Source organism: Mixophyes fleayi, chromosome 11 (genome assembly GCF_038048845.1).
Source record: "Mixophyes fleayi isolate aMixFle1 chromosome 11, aMixFle1.hap1, whole genome shotgun sequence".
Classification (NCBI taxonomy): domain Eukaryota; kingdom Metazoa; phylum Chordata; class Amphibia; order Anura; family Limnodynastidae; genus Mixophyes; species Mixophyes fleayi.
The window spans coordinates 65,473,896-65,493,469 of NC_134412.1; positions in this window are offsets into that span (position 1 = coordinate 65,473,896).

The following is a 19,574-nucleotide window of genomic DNA, read 5'->3' on the forward strand; positions in this document are numbered from 1 at the left end:
ATATGACCTTTATATAGGTCTGCTTTATATGTCCAGCCATAATATACCTCTGTTAGATACAGCCATATATATATGCGTGTGCCTATACCTCCATTATGTCACTGTTTTTATTGCCTGATTTCAGTTAACAAAGCAGGTTATGATTATGTTGCTTCTTTTTAAATTTCAGCTGATACTCCCCTACTTCAACATTAACATTAGGATAAGTGAACGGTCTACTCAATCACTGATCAGATTATACCTGTTACTTATGGATCACAGTTGCCTATGTTAGTATGTATATGTAGAAAAGAAGACTCACCCAATTCACCTGCGCAGGTTATAAGGAGAGAAAGAATAAATGCTCCGTAGAAACTCCAGGTATGTGTCATTCTTGCTGTTTCACTCAGACTTGTAGATCCGTAATAAGTTTTCAACATTTCAGACCTTGGACTTTTTTGATAAAAATGAGATTCACTTACACTCTCTGTACAGTTTTCTGATGTATATATTTATTACCCAACAGACTTTAAGGTGACTCTAACTAAGCACCTTTTAACTACCTTCTTGACAGCCTACAGATGTGGTCCTGTCCTCATCAGTTTTTTTCCAAGTTACTCTGTATAAGAATACTTATTCAGCTATTTTTATGTTTAATAACCTTTCCGTTGTTAATATATTAGTTGTAATTTAAGAATCTAACTTGCCCATTTGTCCAGTCTCTCTTTTGTAGTGTTTCATGTATGTATTTCATGTATGTATGTAATGTATGTGCTCCTATTTTCACCTCCCCTTACTCTGTGTGCAGGGACTTTCATATTTAAGCCTGTCTAGAAAGGACCTCCTCTCTCTCTAGTGTGATGTCACCTTGAAATTCCAGAAAACAGACAAGGCCTATGTCTCCTCCCTTTCATCAATTAGCAAAGTCATGTCCACTTGCCAATGGTAATACGTTTCGCACAGATACAGTCCCACAAAGAAATAATGCATTGCTAGATATATTTTTGAAACGTTTATTAGTCTAAATATACTGCAAAAGTATGAGCGTCATCATACCTGAGATGCTTATTTTATTTTTAAGTGTTAACTTCAAGCAATGCATACTAGCAAAAGTAACACAGATTAGCTAAAGCCAAAAGGGACAGGGCTGGTGACTTTAATCTCTGTTATGGTCGCCAGCCCACACTAAACTAAGTCATTCTAACTAAAATACTAGTGATTTACATTGAATGACTAATAATTTAGAATTGCATCTTCATTGTAGTGATGCAATTTATCAGAGTACTGCTTACTTCCTGAGTCTAGTGAAAATATTGTAATCTATAACGAGATCTCTGTAAAGAGATGTCCCATCCAATAACCATATCAGTAATCTGATTTATGCTTTTATACACATTCTGTTACCACACATTAGCTCATGTACAATTACACACACACACACACACACACATATATTTATATATATATATAAAATTAGACGATAACAACTAATATATTTTACGTACTTTATTTTAAAACCAAACTTTGGTTCATGCTGGATAATGATTGGATCACTTTGGCAAGTTACACAATGAATTTACATATTCAATACTTTTTAAGCATGTATCAGTTATTGTTTAAGAGCTGTACAATCCCATGCATTTGTATATGTGTGTGGTGTATTACCAATTTACAACAGTAGGTGCCCATATAAAAAGATTGAGCACTTATCAAAGGATGTTAGGTCTAGTCTAGTTGTGAGGATAATTATATGTAGTATAAAAGTATGTTTGAGGATACTGCTGACGTAACATAGTAACATAGTTGATGAGGTTGAAAAAAGACACCAGTCCATCAAGTTCAACCTATTTTGGATCTCCTGCCATCCTGCACTTATATTTGAAATTAATCCAGAGTAAGCAACCGCCAATCTGTTTCAATTGTGAAAATCCCCCCAGACTCAATATTGCAGTCCTATTTTTACCCTATATCCACTACTATCCTTCATTTTAAATTAACGGTCGTATCCCTGGATACACCTTTCCGCTAAAAATTTGTCTAACCCTTTCTTAAACATATCTATTGAATCTGCCATCACAACCTTCCCTGGCAATGAATTCCATATCTTGACTGCCCTTACTGTAAAGAACCTTCTCTGTTTCTTGACAAGTTCACAACAATATTGTTTTGTCTTTTAGCTGTATGGTATAGTTACCCTCTATTTGTTTGTGTTAGAATTTTATTACTTTGTTTGTAGTGTGTGTGATTAGTGGGTGTCAATTCATGAAAGTGGTCACATGGCTATTTGAACCTATTTAAACAGCAGTCTATGGCTGTTTAAGCCTGTGAGGCTGTTAGGTAGTAAGGATTCTTCTACGTGAGGATTTTTACAAGTGTATTAACAAATTTAGTTAGTATAGTAAGAGATATGCAAGAGATGAATAAGAGGACTAAAGAAGGGGAACCTTCAACCTGCAAACACTGCTACATGAGGACAACATTCCCCAATCAGCTGTGAGCTCTGATATCCTCCACCACCTACATTGTCAACTGCCTGGACACTCTCTGCTGATCTGTTTCTCACACTTATTTGTGGCTGGTGCAGTTTTAATATGACTTCTTGATTCCACTTATGCTGCTTGTATTCCCACCTTTAAACCGCACTGTTGCTCCACTTAGCTTGAATTGTTAACTGGCTCCCTCTTGTCCTGTGGACTTACATAACCAGCTCAGTGCAACCTTGAATTATGCTTTATGTTATACAATTGCCTTTCAATCATGCCTAATGTCACTGTCTAATCTAACTGTTTTTTCTAAACACACCCATCTGGTATCTCTACTGTCCTAACTGCTTCCTATTCTCTGGCTCATACTTTACATCTTTTCTTTCTCCTCCTTCTAATGCTGTACTCTCTCGCTTCACTCACCTTTCCTGTTCTCACCATTTCCTCACTTCACTTGTAAGCCCTTACCATCTTTGATTTCTGTATTACTTTCAACTGACTATACCACACCTTCTCTAGCTCTATCATGATTAGCTCCTCTCTCACTTCTCTCCTCTCCCTCTATCCCCCTGCTTCCCTTATCCAACCTTTCCATATTCTTCTTCCTCCTCACTCTCCCCTCTCCCTTCCTATCCCCCTCACTATTTCGCTCCTCTCTTTTCTTCTGTGCCTCTGTGCCCCTGATCTGATGTCAGGGTTGGCTTACAGGAAATTGATCCCTAGGCTCTGCTGAACATGGCTAAGCCCACCCACAGGCGCGGAGTCTAACAGATAGGTGGTTTTCACCAGGAACCCCCGCAAGGAGGTATGGTTTTAGCTGCACCAAGTCTGCAGGTCGCAGTCCCGTGAGTGAGTGTACAGCAGAACGATGTGGGGGAGCCAGGTGAAGTGGATGGAGACGATGGAGTCCACAGATGAGTGGTATAAATGCAGGCACAACAATAATATAGGCTGATGGTCAGCAGCCAATGAGTCACTAGGAGAATAGGTGCTCTGTGGTATACAACGAGAGGACAGAGGCTGTCACTATAAAGTACTCTGGAGATGGTAATGGAAGTACTGGAGCAGCAATAGTTCAACACAGCAAGAGGCTGAAGGCTGACTGGAGTGGTGGAGGTAACTCGTAGTAACAGCTGATGAGTCTCAGATGAAATAGCAGCTCTGAACGGTAGTGATGAGAGAACTGGAGCTGTCACAATAGAGTACACTGGAGATTGTAATAGAGGTACTGGAACAGCGATAGTTCAGCACGACTGCAGGCTGGCAGCCAACTGGAGTAACGGAGGTAACTACAGATGTAGTAGCGGCTCTGAGTGGTAGTGTTGTGAGAACTGAAGCTGTCAAGATGAAGTACACTGGAGATGGTAATAGAGGCACTGGAGCAGCGATAGTTCAACACAGCCAGAGACTAAGTGCAGACTGGAGTAGTGGAGGTAACCTGTGGTAACAGCTGATGAGTCACAGGTGTAGTAGCGGCTCTGAGTGGTAGCGATGAGAGAACCGAAGCTGTCACGATGAAGTACACTGGAGATGGTAAGAGAGGTACTGGAACAGCGATGGTTTAGCACAGACCACGAACTGAGAGCAGACTGGAACACAGGCAAACCACAAGGATAACAGGAACCAGAACCACAGGCTGCAGGAAGTGAGCTTGAAGAACAGGCATCAGACAGGTGAATCCAGGAGGTTTAAATAGTGCTCCAGAAGTGCTTAGCCAATGAAAAAGAGGGAAGAAGTGCAATAGGCTTGCACTTGCACAGATTTGAATATAGCTGAATGAATGAACTGGAGAATGTTTGATGCTGGGATATGGCAGTTTCCAGATGAATGGACTGCAGGTAATGAGACAGGTACTATCTGTGGGACCGGAGCGTTACATCTGACTTGTTGGCCCCTCCACCACCTTTCCCTCTCTCCTCCTTTTCCCCACTCATACCCTTTCCCTCTTGTCCCCTTCGCTGCTCTTCTCGTCAGTCTGTTCCTACCTACCACATCCCTCTCTTTCCCCCTAGGAAATGTATTCCCTCACATCACTCCTTCCTTCTGACTCTCCCATTTATAAACCCCCTTATCTGCCCCATCTCCACTCCTCCTCTACCTCTTGCTCCCCTGCCCCCCGTCTTCGGTCTCCTGACAAGTCTCCTGACAAGTCTCCTCTTATTTCTGCTTCTCGTCCAATTCCAAGCCTCTCTCCCTGTCATGCCCCTCGCTCCATATCATACTCACCCTTGCAGTCGAGCAACCCCAACAATCTCATCCACATCTCTCCTCTTCCCTCTCTTCCTCTATCCTGTGGTCTCTGGAATGCCAGGTCAGTCTGTAACAAATTGACCTCTATCCATGATCTCTTTATCTCTAGATCATTCAACCTTCTTGCCATCACTGAAACCTGGCTATTCCCTGAGGACACTACCTCTCCTGCTGCTCTCTCTTTCGAGTGCTTGTCCTTCTCCAACACACCCAGACACACCCAGACCTGGTGTCTGGCAAGGTGGTGGCGGTGGCATACTTCTCCCCCCCAACTGCTCTTTTCGTGTTCTTCCCCCTGAATCTTACCCTCTTTTTCCTCCTTTAAGGTACAATCTATCTGCCTATTCCCCCTAATCTACCTCCGTGTTGCTGTTATCTACCGTCCTGCTGGTCCTGTCTCTCATTTCCTTGATCACTTTGCCATCTTGCTCCCTCACTTTCTCTCCTCTGACCTTTCCTCCCTTATCTTGGGGGACTTTAATATCCCTATAGACAATCCCTCAGACCCTGCTGCCTCCAGAATTCTCTCCCTCTTCTCCTCCCTTGGTCTCTCTCAACGGACCTCCTCTTCCTCCCACCACAGTGGCCACTCCCTTGATCTGTTTTTTTCACACGTTGGTACTGTGTCCGAACTCATTAATTCACCTTTTCCTCTCTCGGACCACCATCTCCTCTCCTTTAGAATCTCACCACTCCTCTCACCGTCCCCATCCCCCTGGTTACTCTCACCAGGCGTAATCTTGACACAGTTGATTCTACCACATTCTCCTCCTCCCTGAGCTCGCTCCTCTCCCCCATCACCACTCTTTCTTGCCCCGAAGAGGCTGTCTCCTTTTACAATCACAATCTTACCACTGCACTTAACTCTGTCGCCCCGGCTGTCACCATCAAGCTTCGTCGACCCCAGCCTCAACCATGGCACTCAATCCTTATCCGCTATACTCAAAAATGATCCTGCAGTGCAAAACGGCTCTGGAGAAAGTCATGCACTCATGCTGACTTCCTCCATTTCAAGTTCATGCTTGCCTCTTACAGTTCGGCCCTATCTCTCTCTCCTTCTTAAGGCTCTCATTTCATCCCAATCCTCCATTTCCCGTTGGCTTTTTGCCACCTTCAACTCCCTCCTCCCCTTCTCCCACTTCCCCCCATGCTCTCTGCTGTCGACTTTGCTACCGACTTCACCTCCAAGATTGAGTCAATACGTCATGACATCTCCCAGCAGTCCCTTCAAAAGACACTACTCCCTTCTTATGCTTCTTGACCACTCTGCTGCCTTTGATACCGTTGACAACGCACTCCTTTTGCAAACTCTCAAATCTATAGGCCTTTGTAACACCGTCCTCTCCTGGTTTTCCTCTTACCTCACCAACCACTCCTTCTTAGTCTTTACAAATGACTCTACAATCCCCCCTCTTACCTTACTTGTTGGCGTTCCCCAAGGTTCCGTTCTTGGCCCACTGCTTTTCTCCCTCTAGACCTTCTCCCTTGGTGTCCTCATCCACTCCTTTGTCCTCCAGTGCCAACTCTATGCTGATGATACCCAAATTTCTTTCATCCCCTGGCCTATCACCTTCCCTTTTGTATCGTGTCTCCTGCTATCTCTCGGCCATCTCTTGGATGTCCCAACGCTTGCTTAAACTCAATTTTTCCAAGACTGAACTTATCGTCTTCACCCATTCCAGGACTCTCCCTCCTCCCCCCCTCTCTATTTCTGTCAATAACACTACCCTTGTTTCTGTTCCATAAATCCGATGCCTTCGGGTCATCCTTGATTCCTCCCTCTCCTTCAAACCTCACATTCTATCCCTCTCAAAATCCTGCTACTTACACCTTCGAAATATATCCAAAATGCGCCCCTTTCTCACCACGGAAGCCACGAAAACCCTTGTTTACTCGCTTGTAATCACTTGCCTTGACTACTGTAACCTCCTTCTGTCTGGCCTGCCTGATTCTCACCTTGACCCTCTTAAGTCTATTCTCATTGCTGCTGCACGCCTCATTTCCCTCTCCCGCCACTCTATCTCTGCTGTCTCCCTCTATCAGTCACCTTATTGGCTACCCATGGCCTACAGAATTAAATTTAAACTCCTCAACCTCACCTTTAAAGCTCTTATTCAATCCTCCCCTCCCTACATCTCCAATCTCATGTCTACCTACACTCCTAGCGCCCCCTCCACTCTGCTTGTGACAGCTGCCTCACTACTTCACTGATCACCTCTTCCCACTCCCATCTCCAGGACTCTGCCCGGGGCTGCTCCCCAGCTGTGGAATGAGCTTCCATGTTCCATCAGGTTAGCATATACTCTCAAAGGCTTCAAGCGTGCCCTTAAGACTCATTTCTTTATTCAAGTCTATCAGTCCTCCTCCTAACTCCCTTGTCCTGGCTCTCTCCCTCAGTTAGTACCACCCTATTTGTGCCTTCGCCTTTCCTTTAGGATGTAAGCTTTCAGGAGCAGGGCCCTCTTTCCATATGTGCTCCTTCTACTATTCCATCACCCTCTGTACCTCTTGGCCTACTTCCCTAGCCCTGTTTTCTTAAGCTTCGGCCTACTTCTCGCTGATTTCTACTATCACTTTTACTCATTGTCCCAGAAATAATTTGATTTGCATTACCATGTTACCTGTGTGTATGTGTGTGTATATTGATATATTTTTGTTCTTCATATTTTGCTCTTTATGTATCATGTTGTGTCATAGGTCACTGTTTTCTGTGACATATGTCATGTACGGCGCTGCGGACCCTTTGTAGCACCTTATAAATTAAAGATAATAATAATAATAGCAATATGCTGCTTGAAAAATGCTGCTTTCCTAAATACTACAATATTTCTAAATAAAACAAACAAACATTGTAAAAGTCACAAACTAATGACTTATACATACACTGTGTATAACAGGAATTTAGCTATGATAAAAATAGATGATGCTAGTGTGATTAATTTAGGAAAGATAATCTACGTTTTTGATTTGGAATGGCCATATTATAAACTACAGTATTTCTGTAGTATCTCTTGAACTAGCTCTTAGAAAGCCTTACCTGGCTTCTCTGCCCAATGCTGTCTCAGCGGATCTACTATGATTCCCATAATTTACTGAACCAGATAATTGTTTACTTTTTGCTTCTTTTTTACATTCTAAATAATGCTTTTTTAATAAATATTAACTTCTAAGGGCTAGATAATAAACAATGATGGTAGGAATTACATCCAACAGGCAGAAAAATAGGAATTGTTATTGTATAGATGGCACATTTCCATGGACAAAATGCTCTAGGGACAAACCTTTTAAGCTTGGGAATATCCTTAAAAAAGACAGATGTAGCGAGTTGTAAATTGACACTAGGTACAGTGCAATACCATTCATGTAAATGTTATGAAAACACAACATTGGAGAAGAAAAACATTGCATTTCCATTACATCTTTTACATGCAGTACCCTTATTCTGCCACCAGATGTCTTATTGAAGCAATTGATCTGTGCATGTGCTGGGAAAGTCTGCCACCCCAGTGATCTCAGTACTCTTCTCTGGCACCCCACTCATATTCCACCCCCATTATACTAACAAATATGAAGTAATAAACAAAACAATAGTGTTACAACATTTTAATATCATATGTTTTTATTTTTATTTTGTATGGATTACAACCTTCCCACTATAATACAGAAAGATGGAAGATAGAATAAAGATGTCACTCTTTCATTTACTTATTCAGAGTACAGTATATTAATATAATGGATGTATATTACATTAATTTGAACAGGGTTTCTATATGTAGCCACATGCTGAAAAGTCTATTTAAATCAATGGGTGTGTGTTATATTACATCTGCATGCGGAGGCTTATAGTTCTGCATGTTGTACAATATTTGACATACTGCATTGTATGCATAATGTAACTATGTAATGTCTCGCTGTACATCACTTTTAACATTCTACAATATGCATTACTGTAGTTGATTTTTGTAGCAACAATAAATTATGTTTTTTTAATTTCTATTTCCGTTAACCCCATCTTGAGATAAGCTTAGTAGAAAATATATTACATTGCATGGGGAAGGGCAGCGGGTGAAACTTTAGAAATGATGTTATCACCTTCGTAAGACCTTATGGTGGCGAGAGATACTGTTATACCAGCGAGTCATTAGACTGAGGGTGATTAGACAGTCTAATGAGAACTGAAAGACCTCCAGAATGGAGCAACAAACTGAGATTCCCTGTCAGAAACTTTTTCAAAAGGCAATCAATGAGGTCTAATTACATACTAGATAAAAAGAGAGGCAAAAGTTGGCAGTAGGTAACTTGATCAGAGGAACAAAATGAGACATTTTGCAATATTGATCAACAATGATTCAAATAGTATTATGACCTGCAGATGTGGGCAATTCAACAATAAAATGGAGAAATAAGTGTAAGGTTTGCTAGGCACAGTCAGAGGCATCAGTTGACTAGGTGGAACATTCCTGGGAGACTTATTTCTGGAACATATGCCACAACATAAAACAAACTCTTTAAGGTCATGTTTAAGTGATGTCCACCACACTGAGCGGGACAATAGTTTATGTCTTTTAAAAATACCAGAGTGACCTGAGGTTTTACTAGAATGAAGTTCGGACAGCACTGTTTTCCTAAGACCTTCAGATACTAATAATAATTGAGCAGGAGTTTAAGGAGGGGCTTGATCTTGGACCTACAGTAATTGAGTAGCGAGATTGTGTGTGAGGCCAGCCAAAACTGATGAAGCATGAATTATGGGTAAACTCTCAGAAATTTGATTGTGCCTAGGAAGGAAGTTTCTGGATAAAGTGTTGCCCTTGAAGTTCTTAGAAGCAGGTCTGTAGGTGCTAACAAATATGAATTGGGTAAAAACGCCCAACAAGCCTGCCTTAAATTTAGTCTTTTCAAGACTGTAATAGTATGATTTGCTCCTTCTAACCAATGTCTCTATTCCTCAATGGCCCATTTAATGGTAAAGAGTTCCCAGTTACCAATTTCATAATTGGACTCAGCAGTCGAAAACTTGCAAGAAAGAAAGGCACAGGGATGTAATCTTTAGTCCACTGGGTCCACTTGAGAAAGGATAGCCCCAGCACCAATAACAGAAGCGCCCACTTCAATAATAAAGAGCAGTACAGGATTGGAGTCCTGGAGTAGAGGTGAACACTCTTTTCAGGGCAGTGAAAGCTTCCAGGGCTTGAGGGGTTCAGATAGCTGCGTCAGCACTCTATTAGGCAGTGACGGGTGCAACCAAGACCGATAATGAAAAACAAAATCTCCTATAGTAGTTGAAAAATACTAAAAAAATATTTGGATAGCTTTAATGTTGGTGAATAGAAACCAATCCAGAATTACCTAGAGCTGCTTACCGTGATCCATGGAGAAGCCTTCAGAGAAGATCATATATCCTAGGAATGAAAACTTGCAACTTAAAATTCACATTTCTCCAGCTTCACAAATTACTTGTGCTTTCGGAGCCTCTGAAGAATTTTTCTATCATGAACCTGATTTTGTTCTGAAGAGGAGGAAAAAACTAGGCTATTGTCAATATACACACCAACAAATTTAGACAGAAAATCATAAAATGCATAAATGTATTAAGACTAGAAAGACTGCAGGAGCGTTGCATAGACCAAAAGGCATGACCAGGTATTCGTAGTGTCCGGATAGTGTATTTAATGTGATTTTCCATTTATCTTCATATTGTATGCAAATTAGATTTGAAGATCTATGAAGGTCAATCTGGAGAAAATTGATGCTTTCTTAAACTGTTCAAACAATATTGATATAAGTGCTAACAGATATGTATGTTCAATAATAATTTTGTTTAAACCACCAAAATCTATACAGGGTTGTAGACTCCGTCCTTCTTTGAAACAAAAAAGAAGCCTGCTCCAGCAGGTGACTTATGATGACCTTATAAACCCTTTATGAAAATTCTCTTGTATATAATCCTCCATGGTTTTATTTTCAGGAGTGGATAAGGCATAAAGTCTTTCTTTAGGCAACCTGGCTCCAGGAACTAATTTAATAGTACAGTCGTAGCTTCTATGTGGGGTAAGAGTATCAGCTGCCTTCTAGAAAATACATCAAGAAATACATGATAGGGATGAGGAAGACCTTGTAGAACAGGATGTAGCATCCGCACAAATTAACCCATAAAGAATGATTTTACCACTAGTCCGATCAATAAGAGGATTATGGTGATATAACCATGGATGACCTAGAATCAGATGAACCATGGGACAATGAATCAAAAACTGTTCTGAGTGCAGGCTCCCAATGAACAAATGTATAGGTGGAATCTTGTTTAAAATTCTATCCCCAACAAGGGGAATTCCATCCAAACTATGTACAGTGATGGCAGGATTCATATCAATAAAATAAAAATTGAAGGCTTCTGCTTGTCCAATATCCAGGAAGTTTCAAGATGCTCTGCTAACCATGAATGCAAAGACATCAGCAATGTTGTATAAGAATTTTTGGAAGAGCCTAGATGGACCTCTGCCAAATCTTTCAGGCTTGATCATTTCCCACCTTATTGAGACAAGCGCGAGCCAAATGACCTTTGCCTCCACAATATAAACAGAAGTCCAAAGAGCTTCTCCTAGATTTTTCCTACTGTGAAAGCCTATAGCCCAAAAGCTGCATGGGCTCTACGGAATCAGCTTTGTCAAGGTTCCCAATATGAAGACGATGGAGAGAATGTAAATTAAAGTAAATGGTTTATTTTAAACGCAAGTAACACAGGTAAAAATGAGATGCAGTAAATATTAAGGCAACGAATACAAGTCCATAGAAACAGTGAAACAGGATCCTAGGATACCCAAGTAGCTGAGGGCCCGAAGTACTGTAAATCTGACACAACAGGTTAACTGCAGATACAGGTTAGTCAGAGTAAGCAGGATTCGCTGGGAACCTGGAGACCAGGCACAGCAGGATGAATATGGGTGCAGGTTGTCAAGATGACCAGAGTAGCTGGGAAGCTGGAGACCCAGGATTTCCAAGTAAGATAGATTATTATTATTATTATTAATTTTTATTTATAGGGCGCCACTAGGTATCCGTAGCGCCGTACAGGGACAGACAGTAACACGATACAGGGTGAGACAGCACGGTACAGTTAACAAAAAGCACAGTAACTCAGAAGCTCATTGTACAGCTAGATGAGAGGTGAGAGCCCCCAGCGGGGTAGAGAGGGGGGTAGAAGGGCAGGAGGACCTCACGGAAGAGACATGGAGCTGGAGAGCAGAGATAAGGTGGTGGAGAACAGAAGGAGAGGAGGCCCTGCTCGAAGGAGCGTACAATCTAAGGGGAGGTAGGACGGACAGAGACGCAATGGTGGGAGGAGGGAATGGGGAGAACGGAGGCAGAGACGGAGAGGGAGGGAGAGGAGAATGAAAAGGAGGGAGGTAAGAGGGGGGTAGGGGAGACTGGGAGGAGGTCAATTAGGTCAACTAGGTCAATTAGGTGGGGGACTGGAGGGCTTTAAGGAAGAGGTGGGTTTTTAAGGCCCGTTTGAAGCTGGACAAGTTGAGGGAAGTTCTGATGGAGCGGGGGAGCTGGTTCCAGTGGAGGGGAGATAGATGACTGCAACTGCAGGGTGTCTGGTTTGGTAGGTTAAGCTGGGAAGCTAAGGACTCTTGTTTTCCAAGTTAGACAGTGGACTACAGATATTGGATGTCTGGATTGCCAGATAAGGTTGAAAATCTGGAGACTCTGGTCTTCCAAGTTACACAGTGGACTGCAGATATTGGATGTCTGGAGGCACCGGATGACCCACGGTAGAATCAGGCAAAAGGAGATTCAGGAAAGCCAGGGGTCAGAAGCCGAGCGATTCACAATAATATCAGGGAGTAAGCAGTAGCAAGTTCAAATGTAGACGGAATCTGGGTCACAAGAGGGAGTGCAAAATATAGAAACAAGCAGGAGTCAAATACCAGAGTGGAAGTCAGGACCAGCTAAACAGGAGTTTTCACAGGGAAATCAGCAGTGACAATTGATAAACTTGCCCATTTTGCAGGGAAAGGCAGTCTTATAAAGACCAGACACAGCTAATCATGATCCAGATCCAATGATGAGAACTTTACTCCCTTGCAGGGAGGAATAGATAGAGGCACAGCAGAATCTAGGGAGGAGATGCTGAACTGCAGCCAGGGGGGACTCGTGATAAGCCATAGCTGTGGAGCATGTTTGAAACAGATTAAAAGCAAGATAGAGCCTTCTTTATTTTCCTTTCCTTAATGCCTTTGACATATTTGATAGCTAATTCCATGAGCTTTTCCAGATTGCCAGTAACAGGATAGTGAACAAATGAATCGTTGATCTGCTTGGCCAGACCTAAACGGAATTGGCTGCATAGTGTTGGATCGTTACATTCGCTGTCAGTTGACCAGCATCTGAATTCTGTACAATATTCTCTCATCATACTGCAACCATTATACTGACAATCTTCATGCAATCTGCAAAACTTTACAATATGCATTACTACCATTTACGCTAAACTGAATTAAACTAATCACTTACAATCAATTCACTTATTCCATTCAAACTCCACATATACTGACCAAACTTCATCAACTTATGTTATCTTAACCAGGTACCACCCAAACCATGTTGCCATACACTGCAGCTCATATATAATCCATAAATACTACCTGTCCATGGAGTCTCCAAAAATATGTGTCTTTCTATGTTTCCAGCAAGTGAAGAGAGAGAAAAGCATGTGGTTTTTTACAGTTCATCCCCAAAGGTGGGCGGAGTCTAAGTACAGGATGCCTTGGTCTTAAGACATGTTAATTAAGCAGATCTTATTTCTTATACAATAAAAACAAGTTTATTAAGTAGGGGAGGTGTGCATAGCTTTGCTGGCCCCCTGTTGATCTGTGATAACTTGCACCAGGCGCACACTATTGCCGCACCGGTAATACTGCAAAGGTGCCTGAAAACGCATTGGGCATCGTGTATTTATCTTGAATTGCTGTTTGCCATGCCAGCATATAAACAGTGGAGGACAGAGAATAGATAGTCAATAAATGAAGGAAAGTTTCCCAAATAAGTATTTATATTGTCTATAACGAGGTTTCTAAGGTAAATTACGAAGTTGGTTGGGTTACGCGTACAAACTGTCTAAATATGTGAGTAATGTGTGTAACTAAAAAGCTTTTCTAGCTATTGGGGGCTCTCAAACTTCCAGTAAACTGGGTATGGTATAAAGGAAAGCTGCATGTATGTGAGGGCAATGTTCCCAAATAGGTCTCAGGGTTATTACATTATGTTACATTTTGACCAGATTCATTATGGGAACCTTAAAAATGAATTCTCTGACATTACACAGCAGCCAAAGCAGGAGAACCATCTTACTCATTGCATGCATGGCAACATCTTATAGGTGCAGGGGATGGCTGTCAGGGGAGGGCTGTAAAATCCTAGCACGGGGGCGAGACTCGGCTCAGCAGTCTATAAGGAACCTTTTAAAAGAAACTAACTGCAGGTGGCCCAGTGATCCTGTCACGCTCCGGTCCTGCATATGGGCACCTGTCTCGTTACCTACCTCTCACTGATCATGAAACCGGCATGTCCTGGTGCCAGGCTCACACCATTCATTGCTCTACAGTCAGTTCTGCGCAGGTGCAGAGTCTGTTCACTTCAGGACCTCCTTACTTTTCCTTATTGGCTGAGAGTTATTGGAGCACTATTTAAACCTCCTGGATTCACCTGTCTGACGACTGTTCTTCAAGCTCACTTCCTGCAGCCTCTGGTTCTGGTTCCTGTTCTCCCTGTGGATTGCATCTACTTCACTCTGCTCTCAGCTCATGGCCTGTGTTGAACTATTGCTGCTCCAGTATCTCTATTACCATCTCCAGTGTACTTCATCATGACAGCATTGGTTCTCTCATCACTGCCTCTCAGAGCCGCTGCTACTTCTGTGACTCATGAGCTGTTGTCCTGAGTTACCACCGCTACTTCAGTCTGCTCTCAGCTCATGGCCTGTGTTGAGATATCGCTGCTCCAGTATCTCTATTACCATCTCCAGAGTACTTCATCGTGACAGCCTCGGTTCTCTCATTGCTACCTCTCAGAGCCGCTGCTACTTCTGTGACTCATCAGCTGTTGTCCTGAGTTACCACCGCTACTTCAGTCTGCTGTCAGCTCGTGGCCTGTGTTGAACTATTGCTGCTCCAGTATCTCTATTACCATCTTCAGAGTACTTCAACGTGACAGCCTCGGTTCTCTCATTGCTAACTCTCAGAGCCGCTACTACTTCTGTGACTCATCAGCTGTTGTCCTGAGTTACCACCGCTACTTCAGTCTGCTGTCAGCTCATGGCCTGTGTTGAACTATTGCTGCTCCAGTATCTCTATTACCATCTCCAGAGTACTTCATCGTGACAGCCTCGGTTTTCTCATTGCTACCTCTCAGAGCCGCTACTACCTCTGCGACTCCTCAGCTGTTGTCCCAAGATACCATAACTCCCTCTGACTCTTCTCAGCTTCTGCTCTGCATAGAATTACCGCTGTTCCCAGTATGTCAGTCATCATCTCCTGAATACTACATTGAGTCAGCATCGGTTCTCTCTCTACTGCCATTTGTGCACCTATTGCTCCTAGGACTCCTCAATTGTACTTCTAAGTCTCCATTGCTGCATCCTCTCCTGTGACCATCACTATACTACCACTGTTCCAGTGTTTATACCACTCACCTGCTGGTACTAGTGTTGCTTCTTGGCATCCCCTGGCTCCCACATCGTTCTGCTGTTCACTCACTCGCGAGACAGCGACCTGCAGGTTTGGTGCCGCTAAGACCTTACTTTCTTACTTTCTTGCGGGAGTTCCTGGTGAAAACCACCTTCCTGTTAGGCTCTGCCTCCGTGGGTGGGCCTAACCATGTTCAGCAGAGCCTAGGGATCTATTTCCAGTATTGCCAACCGAGACAGATCCAGCCCAAGGTAACCCATTATGGGACTGGCCCACGAGGCAGGTACTTCACAGCTCAGCCATTCCCTGTATTGGTGGCATCCAATTGGATGCTGCCTTGTTTATTGGAAACAAAGTGGAGAAGGGGAGGAGTGGGTTGGCAACCAACAAAGTTTAAGGCATTTAAAGATTTTTAATGTTGTCAGTAATGTCTAAGACAGTGCTGAAATAGCCAATTAAGATTCACTCCCTTTGCAAAGCTTCTAGAAGGTTGTGAAACAACCCATTATTATTAATTTCCTTTATTTATGTGGCTCTGTACATTGAGCGGTCACAAAACAAAATAAGTTACTTACATTGACATGAAACAGAATGTAAAAATGGCCATGCCTAAATCAGATTACGTTCTAAGAGGTGTGGGGACACTTGTTACAGAAAGTAGCAGAATAATAATTGTAGCTGTAATAATAATTGAAGCATTATCAGCCACCAATAGTATAGCAGCCAATGGCAACTGTTTTTGTGTGTGTTATTTCGATATATTTAATGGAGACACGGTCTAAGTTTTCAGTCTATAGTTAATGCTCTGAATAAGTTATACGTTGTTATAGCGAAACGCGTTAGTATTTAACATTGTATTGGCAATATTATCGCTATTTGAGAACTATGAATACATTCCCATGATATACTGTGGGGATAGTGAACTGTTATCTCTCCCCAATCTGCCCTAAAAGCGATTGCCTTATGGACAATTGTAAAGCGCTATGGAATTTGCTGGCGCTATATAAATAAATGATGATGATGATGATGATGAATAACTTGCTAGATTGTGGCAGCTGATTTGGATCCGTGCTGGACACCAGAGAGGATAACAGTCAGGTTGTTACATTCTTTCTTTTATCACTTATGATAGATTATGGGAGACTGTGGGGAATTGTGGCTGTCTACATCAAGCACTGGAGCTGATCTAGTGCACAGTCAAGCAAGGTATCAGACTGGTGAGGTGGTGAATTGTAGCTGCTTCCATTGCTTTCGGCAGTGTGATATCCGAGTGTCTCCAGAGGCTGTCAGTGTGAATACTTTCAAGGGAGCAGCCCATTGTGGAGATCGTGATTCATTGCCAACCCAATGTCATTCCTTTGGTGGCAACACTTCACTGAGCTACCTATTTACCAGCGGGTGGGGTATGCGTTGCTGATGCTGATAAATCCAATGCTAAGGACACCTACAAAAGAAAACCGATTTGAGAAGAAAACAACAAGAATAAACACAGACTTACCTGATCAGCGACTGTCCACATATCCGATCCTAGCAAAACACTGACAGGAGCTACTTCCGAATGCACAGGTGTCCAGCAGTAGTGTCTGCTGGACACCTGTGCAATCATGATCGCATATAGTAATTATTAAGATAAATACCTAATGTATGTGTGAAGTTCTTCAGCCAAAGCACTTAGCAGAAAATCTACCAAAGGAGTGTGCTCAAACTACTGTAAATAGGGTCTGTTCTGTATTACAAGTCATAAAATTGTTAGAGTCTAATACATTTAGAATGTTAAAATCGTTACATTTGCATTTACACCAGTTTAAGGTATCAGCCCTTGCGGCCTCCAATATGCGCGGAGAACTACACGTCCCCTAAAGGTTCGCTTTAGGGAATATAGGTTAAAAATCAAGAGAAAACTACTTACACATGGGGTGTCAAGGCATTTCAAGGAACAACATAATGGGGATCCTATGGGTATCAAATTATTGGTAGTTGAGAAATTTGATGCAACAAAAAGAGGGAGTGATAGATTTCAGATCTTTGTCAGGGGGAAGTAAAATGGATATTCAAACTTCAAACCATGTTTCCTGTGGGTTTCCACCCTCCATGATGAAAGCATCAAGAAGAAGGAATGTCCCTCCAGAATCAAGATAATTGGCAGAGATTCTCTTTCCTACCTATTCTTGCAGCTTTCACTACCGTGCAGCCATTTTTCCCAGGGCTCCACCGTTTCTCTTACAGCTCTGGCCGAAAACCCAGGAAGGCCGGGGGAGTAGGTGAATGGGAGGATCAGCCCCAAGTTTATTGGGTTTACTGTTCCAAAACAGCTGGAAAGACACATTGGGGATGAATAGAACCCTGAATTCTATTCTCTGGGGTTCATATCCCAGTCCCCACCTGGTACCAAATAGATACACAGAGATCCACACATGGCGCTAGGCTGGTAGTTTATTAATATTGTTACCCCATACCACACAGGTGGGGTCCGGAAAAACTCCTCCTAGGAGGGGTAATTTACTATTACCCTGGCCAAACAGAGCACAGATGTATCTTGGTCAGTGCGATCCCTGAAAGAACAGACAAATGCCTTGCAAAGAACAAGAAAATTAGCCACAATTATTGTTTACTGTACAATTATTTTTTTACCCAATAAAAGTCAAAAGACAACATCAGAAATAGATGATCATGGAAACAGAATGCAAACTACACAAGGCAGTCTTCTTGCACCGTGATCCAAAGAGTGCAGCACCCTGAAACACAAACTTCAGTGGGCTAAATCTCATGTCAGATGTTCATGAAACTTCTGAAAACTGTTTGGAGAAGTCTATTTGCTTCAGGATCTAGAGTCATCGATATTGGTAATAGATATAGTAACCTATTCAGTAGAGTTGTAATGCTTTTACCCAACTGTACTTGATTTCATTCTCCTTTAGCAACCTATTGAACTCTTTGGGCCTGATTCAACTTGTGCATGCTCAGAAATGGACCGTATGCCATTGAATGCAATTACATTTAGGGCAAATGACACCTACTGCAGCCTATGACTTAAATGACGGAATGGGGGAGGGAAGGGGTGGATGAACGTAGGCAATGTACAGTAAGGGCTTACTGAGGGTGTGCCGATTCAAGATCTGGGCATCTTGTACATACATGTTTTATAGCCATATCATTTGCACCAGTTAAACGCCAGGTGTAGGTGTCAACTGATAGTGATGACTACATGTATACATGCCACTAGCTAGTACATCACATGTGCATGCAAGAAAGATAGACTATAAAAATGCATTGTATGTAAAGTACGCATCCTGATTTGTATATTTAATGTAAAAAAAAAGGATTATTATTTAAAATCATATATTTTTATTAATGATTCTAGTATTATGAGTTGGTAATTTCTTGCATATTTTTTTGGGTTGCATCCGCTCTGAAGGAACTTTATGTTTACATATGCATGTCCATATCCTGCACTGTGTTTTGTCTGTCTACATACGGTAAGTAGCTTATACCCAGATTCAAATGGAAATGCATTTCAAGATCCGCTTGTATTTAAATACAGTCATACTTGCTGGCAAGTTACGTGCCTTTTTTAAAAAAATGCAAGTTTTATTCACATTGCGTTCGATGATGAAACATGACCCTTGTGTTTGGCCAGCGTGGTAAATGACAAGTCCTTGTAAATTAAAGTGCTTCATGCTTGAAGTCCAGAGAGGGAATTACTGTAACCTTTGCCAAAATTACCTGCACAGTTTTAAAATAATAGAGCCTAGTTATGACATCACTTGGATTTTCTTGATTACAGGACTTGCATCTATTGGACTTTATGAACGGATGTAAGAAAATAATGGAATAGTTACAGTATTTTTAGGTTTAATATGGATCTAGGGAAATACTTGATACAGAGATAGTTAAATAGTTTTCTATTGTCAGCATTGGCTACTTTATTTTCTTGCATATTCATACTAGGTGAGATGGTAGAAGCAGTTTGTGTAATTTTTTTTTTTCCTACAAAACATCAATACACCAATGTTGCTTATATAAGGACCAATCCTGGCTTTCACTTGCATTGTGGACCATGTTCTGGGAATGGAGAGAGGTGGAGGAGGAGTTATTGACTGGCAGCATTTTTACCTCTCCCCGGGCATTATTCTGCATTCCTCATATTTTATTAAGGGTACATAGACTTTTT